Source organism: Diceros bicornis, chromosome 38, assembly GCF_020826845.1.
Source record: "Diceros bicornis minor isolate mBicDic1 chromosome 38, mDicBic1.mat.cur, whole genome shotgun sequence".
NCBI classification, from domain to species: domain Eukaryota; kingdom Metazoa; phylum Chordata; class Mammalia; order Perissodactyla; family Rhinocerotidae; genus Diceros; species Diceros bicornis.
This window is the reverse complement of record NC_080777.1, coordinates 31254591-31278665: the sequence shown is the minus strand read 5'-3', so window position 1 is coordinate 31278665 and position 24075 is coordinate 31254591.

Sequence of the window (24075 nt, the reverse complement as noted above, 5' to 3'; positions counted from 1 at the left end):
GGGCAGTGTGATACCAGCTCAACATAAGGTTGACATAAGGGAAGCCGTATTGTAGAAAAGGAACCATATTGTAACTTTGAATGACCTCTGACTAACTCTGTGGACTTTACGGCCCCTCCCACCTGCTATAAGTTGATAACTTTGTTCTTTTGAGTTCCTTAGGAATGTGATGACCCCGAGGCAGAGAGTCTACGCTGGTAGCCATTATCAATGACAACTGAAAGATCAGGGTATACGGTGTTGCTCCAGTCTCTGATGCATATCAAGTAAAACAAAAGACTGTCAGGAACTAAGACCAGATAGATGCCTCCACCCTGAGACCAGATGACTTCCCCACCCGGAGACCAGCCTTCTACACAACTGGCTTGTAGTCTTTGTTCTGGGAAATGGTTCTTTCAGACATTAATCAGCCATCTTCCCCCTTGCTAGCAAGCTGTAATAAACTGCCCTTTCTCTGCCACCATCTTGCCTCTTGACGATTGGCTTTGTATTGCAGTGATCAGATAGTACCCTTTGTGCAGTAACAGCAGGACCTGGACCACCAGAGAGTAGGACTGTAGTAGCTGCTGCCTTCCCTCCAGCCTGCCTGCCTGGGAGCTGAGGGCTGAGAACAGCACAGGGCACACTGGCTCCTGCAACTTAATTCATTCTGGGAACCTTCTGCTGTTACTCCTGAGGTGCCAGTTGCTGTGATGAACAAAGCTAAACTCTTCTCTCTGCCTATTTCTTAAAAGGCCTGAGTCTGAGCTACTACAAATTCTTCTGATTTCTTGCTAAATGGACCCACCTCCACCCTCCCATCCTGCCAGACCAGGCCCCTTGTACAAAAATCTCCACTTGAAGAGTTTTTTCACCTTACCCACAAAGTAAACGCCACCCCCCAACCTAAATACCTAACACATGAAACAAAAATCCAGCTGGTCTCCTTCTACCTCATCCACTTAAAAGAGTCAGTCTCCTCTAAAGACCTTATACTCAATGACTTACTGCTGCCTCCCTTTCCCTGGCACAATTCTCTCCCTGGATGTGCCCCACCTTAGACTTACACGGCTCCACCACTCAAGTGAGCTGGAGACAATACCCAAAAATGGCTCGTATGGTAGCCTCGTCAATTCAAAATGACTTACACCTGAAATCAGCCATAAATGTGGTCCAGAAATCATCGACTTTCACGTGCCTCCAATGAAATTGTTGCTTCAGAGACCCTGGCATCTAGAACCCATCTTCTCCATGTTCTTCAAACTTTTTCTCTCCCTCTTTTCCCATGATATCTTGCCTGATGGTTCATGGGGAAATTAGACCCCACCTGGCAAGAGACAAATCATCTTCCCACCATGCAAGAAAAGAATAGGCACAGGCCCACCCCGACCCATCTTATCTTCTTCACCTGCCCCATCATATCAGAAAAACGAGTCCCTCAGAAAAATGTGTCCCTCCTCCTGTCAAAAGCTGAAACCTGGTGTCAAACACTTGGATGGGAAGGACACCAGAATATTGTTTTGAGCTCCATGTAAATTGCCTTCCTCCCCCTTGAAATCCCAAACCACTACCCCCAACATCCTCCTTTGTTTTTACCTGAAGATAATATTTAAACTGGCAGCTTGGCCATTTTGGTGAGTTGCTGAGTTTTCCTGTCTCTCCTATGTATACGTGTTGTAAAGCTTTATTTGATTTTCTCCTGTTATTCCATCTCATGTCATTTTAATTTATAGCCCAGCCAGAAGGACCTAGAGTGAGTAGAGGATTTATCTTCCTCCCTATAGCTGCATGGATCTCTCAGATCCTGTTGTGCTGTGTAGGGAATCCTGTGTTGGTCAATAGATGTCTGTTTGGTTGTACCTTAGAGAGGAGAGATAAAGGGAACAACTCACACCACTACGATGCTGATGTCACTCTGGTAAACTTTTAGCAATAATTATATTTTATGGCATGTGTACTTAAAATAACTTCCAAAATCTCTTTTGTAACTTGAAACTTTGAAGTTTTGCTTGGTGAAATTAAGTGATAAAAAAGTTCGTTGAACATCTAGATCATTTCCAAATAAGATAAAATATTAGATGTTAATTACTAAATATAGGTTTATCCACTGTTGGCTTCTTAGGATAGAGAAACTAAAAGACGTTTGGGTCTATTAATAAACATGTCTTGTGCCTTATTAAGAGTATACTATGAAATAACATGTTTCTAAAAATTATAAAAAGTATTTATAAATTTGCCAAGCCACAGAATACTAATGTATAAGACAGTTCATAATTGCTTACTTCTTAGTTTTCACTAAAAATTAAGGTTTCTAAGGGTTAAAACTTCTAATTAATATCTGTGATTAAAGTTACTAAAAAATAATGAGAGAAACATCTTTGTATTCAAGGAAAGTAAGATAGATGTTTTCGGTAAAGACGGTATAAAAATAAAGATATTTTTGTTTTTTAAAAGGTTATAAAAGGTTTGTGGGAAAAAATCTCTGAGAAAAATTTTGTGCATAGTCAAGTTGGTTAAGATTGAAATGAATTTATTTAAGTAAATAAGTTTCAGTATCAGAGGTAAGCTTGTGCAAAATTAGAATTTAGTTTTCTTTCTCTTAAAAGGATAATTTTCTTTAACTTCTAGTCTGCTCTTGATCAAGAAATTGTAAACGGTTTTTCTTTATCTATGAGTAAATCTACACAAAAGACAGAAATTCTCTGTTTAGTGAAAATAATTTCCTAGTCTCAAAAAGTATGAGGCTTCTCTATTAAGAGAACTAAGTTTTTTTGTTTTTTTTTTAACTCTTTTACTCTCTCTGTTTGCCTTTAACATCTTTTTTAAGGGAAATATGTGCACTGTAAAAAAAATCATTTTAATGGTAAAAGAAGATCTGCAAATTGTTTTTTCTAATTTCACGGAACAGTAACATCAACACTTACCTCATTTCAAACACACATGCACACACACACTCTCAGCATGGCCTTGTATGGATGTACTGGCACTTGATTTGTTGAGTGGATGGCTATGAAGTCTCTTCGTCCCACCCCTCACCATTTTTTTCAGTTTACTTGTTTGTCATGATGGTAAGGACTGCTGAAATCAATATTTTTATCACCACATGTGCACTTGCACCTGTGCTCCCCACTCCCCGTGTGTTGTCTTTGGACTTTATTGTGGCCCATGGAGAGACATATTTTGTCTTTTAAACTTTTCTGTGGTCAAATGTATCAGTAATTTCCTCAGTGGCCTCTGGTCTTTGTCCGTCTGGTGTAGAAAGACCTCGTGGGCTGGAAGTGACAGGATACAAGCAGTGCCTCCGTTGTTCCTCTGTCCTTATCCTTCTCTGATGACTTGCATGGTTTTAGTTTGACAGACCCTGCCCACCAGATTTTTCTAAGTCCTTCAGGGATCCTGGGAAGCACTGGGGCTGCTCCAGAAAGCCTGTGTTGGTAGCCCTGGACCCCCTGCTGGCATCTCTGAGGGAATTTTCCATAACTGAGTCAGCCAGCTGCCCCGGCCTGGCCCAAGAGTCTCATGGGAAGTCTGTCCCCTTCACAGCAACTGCCCCCCCCCATTTTCCAAGCCCCGCTTCTGCACCTGGGGTCACACCATACCAGCTGGGAGCTCTGCAGTGGATGCTGCAGGGCCTCACAGAACACCCTCCTGGTCACCCCAGGCCGAGAGACAGGATCCGAGGTGGGCCGTGATGCGATCACTTGGTGGGCCGAGGTTATGCCTTCTCGCCGGCCTGAGATCCAGATCTCTCCCACCAACATTCGTGCTGATTGTCGGGTGCCATCTGGCGGCAGCTTTTTATAGTTTCTTTCCTTCAGAGCTCTGGCGACATAGGCAAGGGAGGGGACTTTTGAAGGATATCCATGTGGTTTCCAGTTTGGGGCTATGATGAACAGAACTGCTAAGAACATTCACGTCCAGGATTTTGTGGGAATGAACATGAATGTTGTTGGGCCAACCAGGGGTGGCGTCCTCCAGACCACCCTCAAGTTTGATGCCTCACCCCCTAGAAGGACTCAGGGGACTCCACAAAGCTGACCTCCTGGAAGTCCAGCTGAGACTGCACAGCCCAAGGCCCCAGCTAAACAAAGACACACTTATGAGGCAGGACATTCCAAGGGCTTAGAGGTTGCAACTTTTTGTCCTCGTTTTTTTCATCTTTCATCTTCTCTTTCTTTGCCTGCTCGCTCACCTGCCCCATCATGTCAGAAAAATATGTCCCTCTTCCTGTCAAAAGCTGAAACCCGAAGTCAAACACTTAGGTGGAAAGGACACAAGAATATTGTTTTGAGCTACATACAGATACTTTTAAAGAAAACAACAACAACAAAAACAAGCAAACAAAACCTTACCCCATCAGACAGCAGGTGCAAGAAGGGAGTGATGACCCTCCCTCTTTTCTTCCTGGAAGCAGGAGATAAGCCAACCAACCAACCAACCAACCTCCCCCCACCATGGAAGATGTCCTCCCTATCCTAGAAGGAGAGTGACATTCTTATTGTCAAGGTTGGGAAGTTGAGAGTGAGAGAATTCTGTACAGACAGATCTTGTTAAAAGAAATCCTTATATATTCCTTTAGCCTCCCCACATAGCATAGTTACTGTAACCATGGTCCCTCTGGACCAGTTTGACTGACCCCCATCTTATCAGCAGAGTAATTAAGAAGTTGTGTTTCAGAAAATTTGCAAAGCCACATAGCCAGAGTATGCACGGAAGAAGAAATCTCGACCTGAAAGACCGTGGAGCCAAAATGTCTCCTCCTCCCCACTGAACCAAAGGACCGGGACATGACCAGAACTTCAAAATTGGACTCTTATCTGCAGCAAGGGGCTCATGATCTAGGAAGATATGGTGATAAAATTCTTTCCACACCTCATCATAAATGTTTAGAACCTGGTCATAAATGCTTGAAGCCCACCAATCAAACCCTGTCCTGCCAGCGTTTCCACATCCCAGCCTGATCTCCCTAACCTCTTCAATTTTGCTCCAAATCCTGAATTGGGGAGACAGATCTGAGGGCACTCGCCCTCTGTCTCCCTGTAGATGGATCTCACAGAATAAATCTGATTTCTCTTCCTGACAGCTGACACCTTAATTAATTGCCTTGCTTTTGTGCATCAGGTAGGAGAACCCCATTTGTAGGGTAACATTACTTTTCCACAGTCACTTCTCTTTGTTCCACCCAATGGAACAGCACTTAGGTTTTGCCACTTCTCTGAGTCTTCATCTTTTGAGGAGGGCTCCCCATGTCACATAAAACTTATAGGAAATAAATTTGTGTGCTTTTCTCCTGTCATTCTGTCTTGTGTCAATGTCATCCTTAGGCCCGCCTGTCAACCCTAAGAGGGTGGAGGTAAGGGTTTGCCTCGGTGACATCTTCCATTCCAGCATCTTTGGATTCAGCCTCCTTCATTGGCTTGATTATTCAGTATGCTAACATGATCTCAGCTACCATCTTAAGAAACTCTATGACTGTGGGTAGTGTCTTTCAAAATGAAACATACTCTTACCCTACGATCCAGCAATCATGCACCGTGATACATATTTATGCCCCAGAAACTCCATCTTGGAGAAAACTTAAAGGCTTTCTCTGTGCCTTTGTGATGTAGATTTTCTACTCTCATCTTCTCTAGGACCTGAGAGCCAATCTTTGAAATGCAAATATTTCTCATCAGAGGAAAAAAAGCCTTTGCCATCTGAGCAGGTAAACTTAACCTTTCCAATTGCCAAAACAAAATTTGGGTTCAATTATACTTTCATAACTAATAAGCCTTATATTACTTTTCCTGATTTGTGGCAGTCATTTTAAAACAATAGCTGTGGAGTCTCTGTGTATGTGTGTCTATATGTGTTATATATGTGTGATATTTTGCCTCTGGATGGTATAATTTCTAACAGAGCTCTACTTAATTGGCTTAAAGTAAGCACTTGTGTAGATTATATTTAAGTGTAACAGAAACTAACCCAAATGTTTTTCAAGTTAACGTGATATAAAATAGTCTTTGGTAAATGAAAGCTTATTTAAGTTTGTTAGTTTGATTGAAATAGACATCTCCTCAGAGTTGTCAGCATTGGATAGATGCAGACATGCAGCCTGGGTTTACCAGCCAAATAAGCTCATGTCATCTCTGTTACCAATTTGTCAGCAAAAATAATAGTTTAGAATGATAGCTAATTTTGTCCAATGTTTCATGATGTTTTCATGGGTAATCTAAATGTAATTGTTGGGAGCAAATGATTTAGATAGATGTAAGTGAAATAAAAGTTTTTAACAGTAAATTTTTGCTTCTGTTTTTTTTTTTGCTTGCTTTTTCACATTTTTAGTTTTTACTCCTTTGGATAGTAGATTCTCAACTCATTGCGGACATCTGATATAAAAGAAATTTACATCTAAGTCCCCAAAATCTAACCCTATGCTAACCCTAACCCTCGCCCTGACCCTGACCCTAACCCCTAAACCTGACCCAGACCCTAAACTTAACCCAACCATATCCCTAAGCCTAAGCCTAACCCTAACCCTAACCCTAACCAAACCCTAACCCAAGCCTAACCCTAGCCCTAGCCCTGTCCCTGACCCTAACCCCTGACCCCAACTCCTAATCGCCAACCCTAAACCTAAACATATCCCTAGCCCTAACCCATAACCATAACCCTTAAACTTAAACCTAACCCCTAAACCTAACCCTAACCCCCAACCCCTACCCCTAACCTTAACAGAGTCAGAGAGCAACACCTTTGCCAAGGCCCAGAAAACAGCTTCTCAGACTCAAGAAAAAACCCTTCTGTCTGAGGCATAATTATCCCCATGGGAAAGGGCAGTTCTGGTTTGCTCTCCCATCCCCCAAAATACCTCTTGCCCCCAGAGGATGTGCCCCATTATAGGCCATACATTTCCACCTGAAGCAGCACCCCAGCCTCCTGGATTTCATTAGTAATCCTTCCTCTGTTTACCCTGCTGACAGGTCTCTGAGGAAGCAGTGATTAACCACCATTTGGGCCAGGAAATGTCCAGGACTGACATTCACCTTCTCAGGCGTGATAATGGAGAAGGCCAGGGAATGAGGAGACAGGGAGGCAGGTGAAGTCAGCAACCAGCAGAAGAGAAGAGAGTTGGCCAGAAAAAAAAGTCACTCAAAGAGGAAAGTAAGAGAGAGAAACACAATTTTCTCACATGTGCCATAACTGTAAGGTAGGTTCGAACCTCAGTGTTTCATAATATCCCTGAAAGAGACAAGACAAGAGAGGCACCAGGAGAAGAGCCCCAGAGGCCTGGAGCCACTGAGTCCATGGTTCTCAATCCCCTCAACTCACCTAGGGAGAACAGAGAGACAGGAAGCAGGAATGGGGGTCAGGATGTCATTGGTCATCAAGCCGTTCTAATACCAGGCAGAGCTGAGAACCACCAGTCCAGTCCCTCACCCATTTCTGACACCACTTGTTCTCTCATTTATTATCAACCAGAAATTTATTTGGCTGGTTCCTGCATTAACTGCGATAGAAGGAATAGATCTCTGGGGTCCCTTCCAGGGCCACACTGTTCTTGCCCTGCTCCTGTCCCTCCAATTAATGGATTCATTCTTCAAAGTTAGATGGAAATCACTTATCCACAATCACATTCCAGGACCCCCTTCCACACTCTTTAGGGACCCTTCATAGCTCCTTTGTTTAATTAATTATTTTAATTAGTTATTTGTGCAATTATTAGTTTAATGTCTACCTCCCTTCCTAAAACATACACTCTCTGGAAGTCAGCATATATCCTGCAGACCCGGCCACTTGCACATTAGAAGCATCAATAAATATTTTTAGAATTGCTGAATGAATATGATGCTATAATTCTGTGACAAAGACTCGTTCACATCATGGTCAGAACTGGAAATGAATTATCAGTCTAGACCAGGGGTCAGAAAACTTCTTCTATAAAAGGCCAAATAGTAAATACTTCAGGCTATGAGGACCATGGAAGGTCTCTGTTGCATATTCTTCTTTGTTGTTGTTTTGTTTTGTTTTTAATAACTATAAAAACGTAAAAAAGCATTCTTAGCTGGAGGCTGTGCAAACCAGGTGCAGGTCTATACTTCAGTCACAACAGCGAAACACAAATGTAATTGATGTTCAATTCTGTCTAGACACTAGTCATGTGATTTCCTGCCTCTTCCTATTTTTGTTTGTAAAACAAAACTAATTTCAAAAGCTACCTCTGGTATGTGGACTCACAGGAGAGCAAAAGAAGCCTCTCCATTTTCTCCATTCCTTTAGGTCACTAGAGAACATTCTTTGGTCTCCCAGGACATTTTCTGAGAGGAAATAAAGGATTTTTTTCCCTATGGAAATTGTTTTCCTGCTCCTAACTGGAACCAAACACCTAGGAAAGCGCGTCCCTCGATTCTCAAGTGATGAATTATCATTACACTATAGCCATTTTACACACCTTACGGTATGACTGAAAACAGCCAGAAAACTAATAGGTCTTTCCTATAACTCAGATACTGTGCATGACAAAACATAAGGGAGACAGGAGCTTGCGCACGCGTGAGTGTGTGGGGGAGCGTGAGCGAGTGAATGCGTATGTGCATATCAAGCCAAAAATTATCAAACGCGGCTACAGAACAATGAGAGAGAGAGGAAAGTATAACCCCCTGGAACTTCAGTTCTCTGATGAGCAAATACCGCTCAATCCTCATCCAGGCTTCTCAACCTCAACACCCAGTGACACCTTGGGCCTGATAATTCTGTGTTGCAGGAGGCTGTCCTGTGCATTGTAGGATGTTTAGCAGCATCACTGGTCTCTACTCACTAGATGCCAGCAGCACAACCATCCACCTCCAGTTGTAACGGCCAAGAACATCTCCTGACATTGCTGATGTGGGTGGCATTGGGTGGCAAAATTGCCCTGGTTGAGACGCTGCCTTAACCTCCCTCTGAAGGGAACTTCACCACTTGCGTTAATGGTAACCTGGCTGCCCCTTGAGTCCTCCTCTTGTGTCCACCCAGATGGAGACATTTATGTCAAATCCCACATGTTTTAGGGACAGGAAGTGGGCAGTTGACTTCCTTGTTCCTCACAAGCACTTTCAAATGACTTACTCACCTTCAAAGCCATCAACTCCCTTGGAATTCCTGCCGCTAGCTAGACCACTTGCCATCCCTCTCCTTTCCGCTATCCACTAACCTTGTCATTCCCTCCCCCTATTCACTAAATACTTCCCTCCTGACTCAACTGCCCTATTTTCCACTGTCATCACTGTCACCGACACTCAGGGAGACAAGTCATCTAGACCTTGAATCCTTGTCTCCAGCCAGTGTTTCCTCCCCACCCCTGCTCACAACCCACTCCCATGTCACTATCAAGACCAGCACCCCCTCCACAAGCCCAATGTCACAGTTGACTCCAGCCCTCTGGTGGCTGCCTGTGCCCTCAGAGTAAAACCAAACTCCTCACATGACTAAGGAGACCCCTCCACACCAGCACCCCTCACTCCTCCCTCACTCTGCTCTCACCTACTGGCTTCTCCTCCTTCTTTTGAACACTCTGAGCTCCCTCTCCCCTCACAGCCTTCCGACTAGAACGCTCTTCCATTTCATTCGGGTCTCTGCTCAGTTGTCACTTCCACTGAGAGCACCTCCTGACCACCTTTCTAACACAGCACACCTGTCACTTTTCCCATTGTTCCCCTCTCTTCTTCAGAGAGCTAGGCCCTGGAATTTATGTGAGGCTGTGGTCTGTCTCCTCCCCATGGAATGTAGACTCCATTTTCGCAGACTCTGCTGTTCAGTCACCACCTTTTACCTAGGACCTCAAGGAAGGCCTGGCACAGAGTAGGTGATCAATTAATTTCTCATAATAAATGAATCAATATATGTACAAATTCCTGGAAGGAACATCTAACTCCAGGCCATTACCTTCTATCCTTTCAGCTCTTATTCTAGAACCCTCTCTAAAGCTCCATCCTCCACATGGACTTTGAATCAGTGATTCCTATTCACTGCCACATGGTCCATCACTTCCTTCCTAACCAGCTTGAATTCCAACTTCCACCACTACAATCAAATCCCTCAGCACTTCAGATCCCTCGTCCCTCTCCCTCCATCATGTCAGCCTAGTAAAACCACAACTTGTTCCCGTCTAGCCATCCACCTTCTCTTTGCCTGCACCTGGGCAACTTGACACTGTGACAGAAAGACACATATGTGTGGCCTGTGTTCACTAAGATTGTGACATAAACCTCAGTGAAGCCCAACTCTGCTCTGCATTTTCATCTAAGAAAATTGACTCCCAATCTTCAGTACAATTTTATACATTTTCTCCCCCCCTTAACCCACTCTTTCCAATGGTGAGATGATGATCCTCTCAAATAACTTTTGAGGAAATGGAAGAATCCAGGAAAAACTGCAAGTATGCAAAATGCCCACACCTGCACCTTCTCTGCCTTCCTCCTCACAGTGGACACAGGCCCGGCTCCAAACAAGAGCAAGCTCTTCCCCATGTGTTTGGATCAAATTCCTTGTTACATGCTCAGGACTTCACTTTTGTAACTATTCCTTCTCTCTCCTGAATCATGAACATTTCCTTCTTTACTGGACACTTCTAGAACCACACAAAACATGCTTAATTAAAACAAAGAATATTTTCCTTGAGCCCACACCACTCCTCACCCCCAGGTACAGCCCCATTTCTCGGTTTCCTTCCACATCAAAACTACCAGCCAGAATCGCCTACACTTGCTCCCTCCAGCCCCTCACTCCTGGCTCAGCCACTGTAATTTGAGAAGTCTAACTTGGAAGTTGAATTTGACTTCATCCCTGCAATGCAACAGAAACTGGTAGCCAACACAGTATAATAAAATTTTTGTCTTCATCTCATTCAATTTCTTAATCCCTCAGAAAATTTTTGCTGTTGACTTACTCTTGCTCCTTAAAACATTGTCCTCTCATCTTCATGATGCCCTCCTCTGTTTTCTCCACCTCACTGGCCATTGTCTCTCTTTACTGGCTTCCCTTCTCAATGCATCAACGTGTGAGTGCTTCCTGCTCATCCCACAGCTTCTTCTCTCAAGTGGTCCTGTATTCGCTCCTGCGATCTCACTCGGTCTACACACACTCCTCCTCAGGAAACTGGGCAGGCTTTTGTGACTGTATTAACTAACAGAGTGTGGCAGAGAGAAGATGAGAGGATGAGAAGATGGGGAGAAGATGAGAATTCAAAGGACCACCAAACTGGCAGTGAGTTTACCAATGTTTTTACTCCAATATCCCTCAACCTGCACTCAAAGGAACCCAAAACCCATAAGTGGGAATCAGCATTAACAGGGAAAGCTTTCAGGGGCAATTTGGCTATGTGTGTCCATGGTCTTAAAAAAAATCACCCCTTGACCCAAAAACTTAACTTTGGAAAATCTATCCTAGGTAAATATTCAGAGGTATAATCAAGGAGTGATGCATCACAGGATTATTGTGAAGGTTAAACAAGATAATGCATGTAAAGTGCTCAGCACAGTTCCTGGTAAATGGATTACTAAGAGTAAAAAAGAAATGAAAGAAACTAAAATGTCCAACAATAAAGACATAGGTAAAAAGAAAAAAAATAAGATGGGGGCAGGCCCAGTGGCATAGTGGTTAAGTTCACGTGCTCTGCTTTGGCAGCCTGGGGTTTGCAGGTTCGGATACCAGGCGCGGACTGATGCACCGCTTGTTAAGCCATGCTATAGCAGGCATCCCATATCAAGTAGAGGAAGATGGGCATGGATGTCAGCCCAGGGTCAATATTCCTCAGCAAAAACAGGAGGATTGGCATCAGATGCTAGTTCAGGGCTAATCTTCCTCACAAAAAAAATAAGTGAAAAAAATAAGATGGCTTTATATACATGATGGCTAACTATACAGCCATTAAAATTCATGCTACTGTAGAAAGAATAATAACTCACTTGATTTAAGCATATGGATTATACGAAAAGGAACAGGAAAAATAAAACCCAACAGACATCACTGGAGAATGCTAGACACTCATTACCACTGACAACAGAAAAGTAACAAGAAATCAGTGAACCATGTCTCCTGCTTTTCCAGCATGAACTGTATTTTGGGCTAATAAAATGTATGTAGTGAATAAAGAAGTTTTCAATACAGAAAAATTCCAGCCAAAAAGTGCAAAAGAAATGACAGAATTATAACATCACCATTTTGCAATCCCTAATGAATTTATTTTACAATCCCTAATTGTTTACTTAATGAACAGCAAATGAATGGAAAACCCACTAGAGAAAAAGTTGACTGAAAAATTTACAAAGATGGGATCAAGCTGTCATTCCCCAAAACTACAAATCATTCAGGCCTTCAACTCAATTGAGAAAAGCAAACATCATGATTCTCCTGACGTGGAGGATTAGAAGGTGCACACACTGCCGATCAAGCGCTGTCTCCAACCCCTGGGAAAAGAGAGAACAGAATTGAGCACAAATCACACCATGCATCAGATGGGATCTAACTTCCAGTCTAGGGTATCAGAGAGTTCTGAGAATGGACTAGTTACCAGATAATACTAAAGAAAAATTCTAGTTACATTCAATATAATAATGACACTGTAGCATATTAAAAAGTCCTTTTTTGAGATGCATACTGAAGTATCTGAAATTAAAATAACATGATGCCTGGATTTTGTTTCAAATTATTCCACGAGAAAGTGGGGGGTTAGAGGAAAGTATTGTGGCATTGATAATACTGATAATTACGGAAGCTGGTGGTGGGTACGTGGGCTTCATCATACCTCTATTTTTATGTATGCTCAAATTCTCACAATAAACATCTTAAATCATGCTATTAAAAAGATTAATGACATGGAAAAATGTATCACAAATACTATGTGAAATAATCAAGATGGCAAAGCTAAACAAAGTCTGCTCTTGTTTCTACCAAAACTACAGACAGGAATTCAGTTTATTAAAGAGTAAAATTACTGTATTAGGAAGATGGAATGTTTCCACTTTTTCTAGGATCTGCCTCTAGCTGGACTGGACTGAACTCCCTTCTGACCAGGGAATGTGATTTGACCAAGGCAGGGGGGTGGACAGAGACATGAAATTATATTTTTCTTCTTGCCGTTGACTACTGGACATTTAATCAGGACACACTGGCCTCCTACACAGGATGCCTTGAATCTGAACTGGAGAGAATGAGCTGACCTCAAGCCTCTGAATCCACCTCATTTCCTAATTGTACAAACTGGCTGGAACCAGGAAACAAGGGCCCCCATGTCCCTCTAGCCCCCCTTCCCCTCCCCACCACAACACGGACACAGTTCAGGGCACCCTGTGACTCCCGGTTCCCTCACTCTACTCCTTGGTCAAAGCACCTGCTTCTAGACTGAGATGTGTTGAAAATAATTGGCTTCAGAACATGAATAAGCATAACTTTCCTGAGTGTTCAGTTATTCAAAGCTTCATTTCACTTGGTACTTTCATTCATTATTTCATCAACAATATTTACTGGGCTCTTACTGTGTGCAAAGCAGCTCTAAGATAATTTGCAGAAAACCTATATGCTAAATGAACAATTCATGAAAAACTGCCAGTGGGCATGGAGGTTGCTGGTGGGGCACTATCTGCTAAAATGTCAGCCCCCAGGACCAAGGCCACAGGTCAGCCAAGGAGGCCCCTCAGGCACACGTGCAGTCCTGGGTCACTTCTCAGGGAAACATGAATGGGAGCATGCATGAAGGGAGATCGAGCCCCCCACTGCCCAGGCAATGCTCCCCCTGAAGCCACAGTAACACAAAAATTTGAGAAAATTCTCAAAGGCCAATAGAATAATTCTCTACAGCACAGACTGCTATAAACTCCACAGGAGCATAAGAAGTCATTTCTGTATATGAGTCTGTCTTTGGTGGTCACCAGAGTGGTGAGCAGTAGGGAGGAGGCTGAAACAGGTGAAGTGGGTCATGAGGCACAAACTTCCAGTCATAAAATAAATAAGTCATAGGGATGTAATGTACAACATAGAGAATATTGTCAACTATATTGTACTAACTTTGTGTGTGACAGATGGTAACTAGTCTTGTCGGGGTGATCATTCTGTAATGTAAATAAATGTCGAATCACTATGCTGTACACCTGAAACTAACACAATGTTGTATGTCACCCATACCTCAATAAAATAAATAAATAAAGTAGTTTCTGGTGAATTGATGACTCTAAGCTCATGGGCAGTAGAGGGGCAAAGATTTTCAGGCTTCCCTTTCTCCTCCCTCCTTCCTTCCACACAAATAAAGGAGCCAGTGGGTGAGGTAGTCCTTCTCTCCTTCAGACCCAGCCTCTGTCATTTTCTAACTTAGGAAATGCAGGCCCAGGGGTGTTGGATGTTTTGTCCAAGGCCACACTGTCTTTATCCAGGAAAGTCTTGTCTCATTTATCATACACATTCCATAGCTAGCGTACAGCCTGAAGAAATGTAGAAGGGTACACCCACGGATTATTCTTTCATTTTTTTGTAGAATAAAGAAAGTTCCTTATTTTCTGCCCATTCCTTTCTACTGAAAACACATGGGCTCCATCACTAGACTTCATGAAGTGCCTCCAGGGGAGGAGGGATGGTGCAGCGGGCATGAGCTTGGAAGCCAACTGATGCTGCCACTGTCCAGCCATGGTCTTGGACAAGCTGGTCAACCTCTCTTAAGCCTCAGTTTCCCCACCTATAACTGGAAGTAATCATCCTCATTACCTCCTAGGATTGTTGTGAGAATTAACTGAAATCATTTTTGTAATTATTAACTCAGTGACCAATAAATGGTGCCCATTACTATTTTCATCAAGATACAGTTCAAAGGCTCTACACTTGTAAATGGGGTAGATAACAATGTGGTTCAACCTACAGGAGGCAATAATAAGTAAACAATGGGGTCATAAGAAGATAGCCATAATCTGAAAGCATCAGGAAAAGTGTGATGATAAGCAAAGTATCATAGACCAGAATACCAAGTTTGTTTGTTTTGTACACTCGGTGGATTTTAATTATATCAACAAGGTAGTATTTAAGACTTTGCTTTCTGGAATTCCTAACTTCTGTTTTTTTTTTTTAAAAAAGGCTTACATTATAACAAGTAAAACAATTATCATACTTATTAAATTCATGTTGAAATAACATTCATCCAATGACAGACAAGGAACTTATTAATCACTCATACTTTCCAGTTATTTCTGCACTACTCCCACCCTCCCCCACAGATACTTACACACCCAAGTTAATAAGGAGCATGAACTTCAGTGTGTGGAACAGCTTTGCAGTTATACACCATCTTGCATTGCTAAGAAATATCACGAGGCTAGATGAACATGGAAACAACAGCCCAGGGAAGTGGTAGAGACCAGTGATATCACAACACACATGTCACACACGAGGAAGTGAGACCATCTATCCCTGCACTGGGGTTCTGTTGGGTGGTGAACAGTGACACTACAATAAGTAGAAAACCTTTTATGTGGACAGAACTACACAGTGTAAAAGGCACATCAACTGTCAGCTTTGTGAAGCAGAGCAAGGATTTATCACCACAATTTCAAAGACACCAACTAAGGAACAAAAAGGTTCTAGAATCTGCCTGAGGTCATAAGACTAGAAAGTGGAGTGCCAGAACCAAACTCGTGCTCTGCTCTCCTAATTTTATTCCAGGGATCGTCCACTTCCTAGTGGGCCAGCAACTCTGGGAAAGCTTCTGACCAACATTCTGTTTTAAGATATAAAAGGAACAGACCCCACAGTCTGCACCCTGTGGGGGCTGACAATCTAGGTACAATGACCACAGCTCAAGAAGGAATACTTTCAAAGCAGTCTATTTAGGACACACTATCTTAATTGAACATCATTAGTGGAAGTGGGGGGAAAAGGCAGCAAAGACAAGATATACTCAAACACTTAGGAGTCTATCATTTGCCAAAGAATGTCCTGGGTCAAGCAGGGGATACAGCCAGGATGAAAACATGCTCCCTGTCCTTAACTTCCAATAATATAATATGACAATGTAGGCAGATCCTCTTGCAGAAGAAATGCAGCGTAGTGGCTCCTAACTGGTGATAACACAGAGCAGGGAGAGCCTTGGGCTCTTTCTGCATTTGCCTGAGACAAGAAAGCGTCCAAACAGGAACAGAAACCTTCAACACAGAAGCTTCCCCATGAGATGACAGAAGAATTTTTTCACCAGCCTTGAGGATGCATGTAACCTTCCTGTTTTTATTGAACCAAAATACTAGTAACTTTTTCTCATTATTACTATTAAATTACTCAGAGACAAACCACTACTTTTAATTTTCAGAATTTTAGAGCCAGAAGAAAGCTTAAGAGATTATTTGGCTCAATTCTCTAATTTTCCCTGTGAAGAAATCAAGGCCCAAATACTTGAGTAATACTTCTGGGATCACGGGGGAAGGCTAAGTGTGAGTTTTGTGTTGTTTTGTGTCCTATATCATTTACTTACAATCATCTGTTTTAAATTTGCATTTTGACAGCCTATAAACATGCCACTGATATTTTTTCCTTTTGTGTATTTTTTAATGGTTGAAGGATGAACAGAATATAATTGCTATATTTTGAAAGGTGTCAACATAAGTTTCTGTTTCTTCCAGGCCACATATCTTATGAAAAATGAGAATTAAACAGAAGTCTCATTACATTAAACTTTTTTCTGCTTTTATAGCTCAGACATGTCTAACAAACTTCCCCTAAAGTCTCATATTATCTATCAATTGAAATAATAAGAGGAAATGAGGTTGTTGGTAAGCAAATCCAGAGTAAGACATTAATGATAATTGCTTAAGTTTATGATGTCAGTGAATGCAGAGCTATCACATATCATGTATCATCATATACTGATGGCCTGTGATGGATAAACAAGAGAAAACAGGTAAGGAAGGCCAATTACAATCAAATAGAAATTAACATGTCTAGTTTCAGATCCAAAATGCTGCAAGTTTTACAGTGTAAGGAATACTCTTATAAGTATCTAGGATTGTCTCCAGAAAAGAAGACAAACATGTATTCACATGGCTGGACAAATCATAGGAAAGACAAGTCACAAGACACAGGATAACTAACCCCTGGGCCCCACCTGTAGACAAGATTACCACAGTTCATGAAGGGATTTGGACAAAAAGGAGGACAAAGCTCTCTGCGCCGCCTGGAGTAATTAGAACTCACTGAACCATACATAGCATGGATTAAGACACTCTTATAGGAAGCTCTCTTCCTCTGAGCACGTCATCAGGCTCAAAATTCCAGGGAAGGAAGGAATACTTAGATATTTTTAACTTTATAAAACTCTTGCCGATTGGGTGCTAATTTCCTATCTGAGTCCTCAACAGTAAATGCCTGTAATGTGTCTTCATAATGGTTTTGAAGAAGTTGACTGCTCTGTGTGGTGAACTGGGAGTCACATTTGATGCATTTTTGTTCCCTGACATTGAGAATATCGAGAAGAATGGTAAAAAATGTGTTCCATATCAATTACAATAAAACATCACACTGAGACAGAGCATTCAAAAAGGGACTTGGGGGCCGGCCCGTGGCTTAGCGGTTAAGTGCGCGCACTCCGCTGCTGGCGGCCCGGGTTCGGATCCCAGGCGTGCACCGACGCACCTCTTGTCCGGCCATGCTGAGGCCGCGTCCCACATACAGCAACTAGAAGGATGTGCAGCTATGACATACAACTATCTACTGGGGCTTTGGGGAAAAATAAATAAATAAATAAATAAATAAATAAATAAATAAATAATAAAAAAAAAAGGACACACTGCCTATGTTTAAAAAAAATTTTTTTTAAATAAAAAAAAAAGAGACTTGGTATTGAGAGCTCTGACCACAGACACTACGCAGTCCATTACAATTTATATAAATTTAAAGTTCAATTTTGGCTTCCATAAAGGCCTTTTTTTCCTGGGGAAAAGAAAAAAGAAACTATGCAACTTCAATTAATCAAGGGATAAAACATGACAAGAATAAACTGAGAAATTTAATCCAATAAATCTTAAAAAATTGGCCAAGAAACATCACAAAACATATATGGCAATGACTACCAACCACTTTTCAGGACCTATGTTAGAATATGGAATTCTTTGGTAATTTCTTTCAAGATAGTGAAACAAATCAAAGTTCAAAGGAAAAAATTACTGAAATCTCAGAAGGAAAATGCTTTAAAAGAAAGAACTTAATTTTAATCTATTAAGTTAAATCCATAAAAGTGATTCTAATAAATGGCAGCTCTTTTTAAAAACCTCTGGCTGAAGAGTTTTTCCATACTTAAAACAGTATCAAATAAAAGGAATGAGACATACAGACCATAGCTGCTGCTAGTACCGTTGAAGTCAAACATCATTGACTCTTCTAGAAGGAATATTAGTGGTCATCAAATTCAGCCTCCCCAGGGTATGACCACCCTAATACGGCTCCATCCAGTCTCTGCTTGAGCATCTCCAGTGACGAGTGAAGTTGTTCCTCTCCAGACCATGATCTTCAGGCCCAGACGTTCAACAGGGACAGCCTCCCTGATGTTGAGATGAATCACACAACTGCTAGCAAATCCAGCTCCCGCATCCTGAACACATTCAATTTTCTACTTGAGTATAAATCTCGGGTTTAAAATTTGTCCTAGTAGTCAATGGAACGCCACTGAGTAATTTTGAGAAAAGCATTAAAAATTCTCCTGGAAAGGAGGAGATGAGTATTTTTTTTTTAATTTTTTGAGGTATATTTTAACAGGATATAGTGACTGGCTGAATATTAGAAGGGGAAGTGTGAGGAACTTGGCTAACTTGCACAACTCCCAGATTTGGGTCTTAAGAAACAGGGCAAAGGGTTGAGCTGGATGCTATTACCATCCACCAGGGTAGACAAATAAGGGAGATGATTGGACTTGGAGGAAACACAAGTTTAGGTCAGATCTACTCCCATATCCATATAAATATTTTTAAAGGCAATAGGACATTTGCATCTGGAATTCATGAGAGATCTGAGCCAGAAATTTGAATTTGAAGTCATCAACATGTATGGAAAAGATTCCTGAGGGTGAATGCTAAGATGGACCAAATATGAAGCCTGGGGGAAAGCAGCATTTAGCCAGCAGGGGTTATGTGGGAGACGATGACCAGACGGAGGTGTTCAAAAGCCAGCCCCAAATGTAGAAGGCAAACTAGGGAGAAGTATGCAAGGGAAGCCAAGGGATGGGTGTGTTTCTGACCGAATAAAGAATACTATACAGTTGTTTAAATGATGCTTATGAAGCATTTTAGATAATTAGAGATTTTTACTAATGTTGAGTGTAAAACACAACCTACTAAATTAAAATGTTAATAATGTCTCTGGATTTTAGGATTATGGCTCCCCAAAGAGAGCGTGAATTCACAAAAATTGATCATATACAATGCCAACAAGAAAGCCACAAAAATTTCAAAAGAATCTACACAACATAAACTATGTTCTAGGATTATGTCTCAATTATTTTGCTGTAGAAAAATACAAAGACTTCCCTTAAAATTTTATATGACTATAAACTATAGATGTTACTAGCTAATGTTTAGGGTTAAAAAGTATTTATCAGAGTCATACAAGTCTTACGACTGAAAGACACTGAAAACCTTTCTTTACCCCAACAAAATATTCTATTATGTCATCATTTATTATATAGATTTATGTATAAATAATATGTTATATAGATATAGATATAAATATTATAAAAGTGACAATAGTCCTCAATTTAATCTACAAACAATAAAATGTCAATCAAACACCAACAGGACTCTTTAAGAAACTCAACAACTTATTTTAAATTTATGTGGAGGACTACAAGGCCCATCAACAGCTAAGTCAACTGTGAAAAAGGGACACTCTTCTAGGTAATTAGATATATTGCAACACCACATTTATAAGAACTGTATGGTACTGACTGAAGACAGAAAAAACATAAAAGGAAAAGAACAGACCCTTGGAAACAGACTTATCTCTATATGGGAATGATATTAAAGTGGTATCAAAAAGCAGTGAGTAAAAATGAGTTAGTAGATGATGTTGAAAACACTGGCTTACCTACGGAGAAAAATAAAACTGAATCCCTACATCACACCACACACCCAGGAGGACTCTACACAGATCAAAGGCTCAACTGTGAAGGGTGAAGGATAAAACTAAGAGAAGACTACACAGGAGAGAATGCTTGTAACCGGATTGACAAAGAATGTCTTTAATGAGGCAAAAATAGCACAAACCATAGGTGAAAAGTAGATTTTATGATATCAAAATTAAGTATTTCTGTTCAACCAAGGACACAACAATTTAAAAGAGGGATGGAATATTAGGGGAAGATATTTATAATATCTAAAATTGATTCTGTGTGTTAAGATTTCAATGATCACACAGAACTGAATCCACTCTAAATAGTTTTAATAGGAAGAGACTTACAATAGGGTATTGCTTGTTTTACAGAATCTTGGAAGGGCTGAAGAAAAAGACTCTAGAATATTTTTAGAAACTACTCACCAAGGCACAACTTAGAACTGGACCACCAAGAGGTGGCTGCCTCTTCTCTGATCTAAGGTCCTGCTCCAAGAGCACACTTCTGCTCTAGGATCAGGAGGCCCCGTGGCTGGATGCTACCTCTGCTGCCAGCCCCAGAACTGTGCTGCCTGCCACCAGCCACACCAGCCGCAGGGATGCCCCATGCCCCACTCTGGGTCTCAGTGACACTAGGACCTGGACACTAGACCTGCTAACACTGCCCCAGAAGAATCAGGTAGCTCCTCAGCTGTGCTTGCAAGTACTAGCAACACAAGTAAGTCCTAGGCCTTGTTTAGGTCTTCCAAATCTGGCACAAATTCATCAAACCTAAACCACATCTGAAACACAACCTACAAGGGACTCTGAGAAATGTCACTTTCAGGTTAGCATCTAATGTAAGAAGGAAGAGGCTTAGTGACAATCCATGACTTCCCTAACACTGGTGATAGAATCACTCAAGAATATACAGAGAATCCATATGGATAAACAAGAAAAATCATGAAACCCTATAGAAAAAGGTAAAAGTATTTGAACAGGCAATTCACAGAAGGGTAAACCCAGAAGGCTAAAAATACACAAAGGTTTTCTCAAAGGCATTAGCCATCAGATAAATATAAAATGAATAGTGAAACAATTAGGCACCATTTTCCATCATTGAATTGGTAAAAATTAGATAAACACTAATTTACTGGGCTGATGGAATATAAATGGGGGAAAATATCCTGGAAACTAATCTGGCAGTACTTTGACAAATTCAGTAAATCTTTATTTTATAACCTAGAAATCTCTCTACTGAAAATACATCCCAAAAAATTCTCACCCAGGACCCCATACCAGACTACTCATCAGGGCATTGTCTGTGGTAGGCAGAGAAGAACAGGAATCTAGATGCTCACCCCTGTGCAAATGCTTAAATATGATGTGAGGAACGTCCACAGCGACCACACTGTACAACTCTAGGGGACACTATTCACATACTATGAAAGGTGACTAGTGCCCCCTGGTGTGCACAAACTTGCATAATTCTCACTCTGGAATATTAGATAGCAGCAAGAAGAAATGAACTCTATAGACATTCACCCAGCAATATCTATAGTTCTTTCTTCCTAAAGTCTCCTGAGTTTTAAAAAAACACCAATAGAACGAAGTCTACAATTCAGTGTTTGTATAAACTAAAATTAAACATACACAGAAATACTACACACTTCAGAAAATCACCTACAATTTTCAGGATGTCAACCAAACAAATAAAAGCAGTTCCCTGTGTCCATGAAGGGGGTCAGAATAGGAAATGAAAATACAAGGTCAAAATGGAGAGTTCTGCGTAGATATGATGGAAGAGTGTCATGCACTGAGGGATATGAGTAAATGCACTTTTTTCCTAAAGACCAGGAACAGAGAGTGTCCATTGTCCCTAAAACTACTAGAGAGAACACAAGATATCTGAGGAAGGATCAAAGCATTCAGGACAGGGTGAGGGACAGAGACTGAGCAACAAGGAGGGGACAAATCTGCAGAGTGTTGAACATATATATTACATATATGTGTCCACTCTATGTAATTACTGAAGAATTTAAACTTTAGCCTTAGGGCAATAGGGAATCACAAAATTGTTTCTAAAGTGGGACTGGCCAGTTAATCTTTGTATTTGAATGGTTTACTCTCTTGCCTTGTGGAGAATTATTGGAGAGGAGCCAGGCTGAGGGCAGGGAGAATGTTCAGGATCATGATGTGTGGTGATCTGTTCTAGGAAGTGTAGAGGCAATGGGAACAGAAATTTGAAGACCTATTACAGAAATATTTAAGCATAGAGAAAATGGAAAGACTAATTGATGTCAAGTTCAAGTATGAGAAGGATAGAAGTATCAAGGAATTGCAAGGCTGGACAGCAACACCTTGATTGGGAAACCCAGTGAGAGTGTTCAGAGGGTGGGGAAAATAATAAGTATAGTTGAGATGCAGTGAACCCCCTAGACCTGTGGTAGCTAAATGGGATGTGCCTGATGCCCAGGAGATAGAGACAAGCAGTCTATCTTTAGTTGGTAATGATGCCAAGAGGTACATGCAAAAGGAAACTGGTGGCTCAACCTTAGGGGTTTGGCCTAAAGCAAAACATAAGGCCACGTGCCCAACTTTTATTATCCCAAAGCAGGTGGAGTGAAAACGGTCTGTGAATTTAGAGTCAAATCTGGTTCCTTAGAGAAATAACCTGAGTCAGAGATGAAAGGCTTTCAGGATCACTTTTTCACTTATATCACATATTTAGCCCAGACAAACATCTCTCCACTGAAATCATTGCAGTTCTTATTCAATGTTATATGCCCCCCTGCCCAATATACTGGATCCAACGGGGTCAATACCCTTTCAGATTTTTCTAAAAACAGAATAGAGACAGATCAAAACCTATATCCTGAAATAAACTGCCAGGATACTATCCAAACATTTTACACCCTTGAAGCCATTTAACCAAAATAGCACTGCAAGGACAGTGCAGAACATCTTGGGCAGCTTCAAAATGTGACATCTCCCATGCAGAATTCACACCCCTGACCTCTCCACACAGGCAAGAACTGTCCACAGCTTGAAAAATGTGGGGGAGGGGAGGAGGAAAGGCTGATTATCTACAGGCTTATACAGGTTAAAAAATGAGATGCAAAAGATTATCTCTGAGAGTGACATCAGCATCATGGCAGAGTGATATTTCCCCATAGACTCTCCCTGCCCCAAGATCCATCAAAAAGGACGTTCATATACCAACAGAGGACATTCACACAACACAAAAGATGTCTGAGAGACCCACGCAGCCATACATCTGAAGGTGGAGGTGCTGGAACCCCCAGAGGAAGTGGAAGGATGTAAGGAGAACTCCTCTCCTTCCCAAATGACAGCAACCCTGGGGCAGGGTCCAAATGGCTCTCAGAGAGAGGGGGGGAGGGGTGGCCCTCCACAGGAAAACTGTCACTTTCCCAGCTCTCAGCCTGTGGGAAATTCCTATACAGAGGGGACTGAACTGTTTTAGGGGTGCCTTCATCAAGCTAGCACCACATGAGAGCAGATAGTGAGGGAAGCACAAGAAGCCCCCAGCATCAGGCAAGTGAAAGAAAGAGCCCCTACCTCTGCCTGGTGCCCCAACACAACCAGTCAGCCAGAGCACCTGCAGATCGCACTGGGCTCAGAATACACAGCTCTTGACCCCCACCTAGTGGTGGCAGGTGGAAGCTGTGACCAGATATTTTCAAAACAAGGAAAAAAAGCCCACACCATCAAGAAGTATACAAAAATATATTCAATCTCCAGACCAGAAGGAAAATAACAAGCACCCAGAAATCAGTCCTGAAGGCACAGAAATTTATAACCTAAATGACAGAGAATTCAAAATAGCTATCATAAAAAAGCTCAATGAATTACAAGAAAACACAGATAAATAACTCAGTGAAATCAAGAACTTCTTCACAAAAGATATTGAAACTATCAAGAAAAACCAATCAGAAATGTTGGAGATGAAAACCACAATGGAAGAGATAAAGAAAAATCTGGAATCTTTAAAGTACAGAGCTGACAATATGG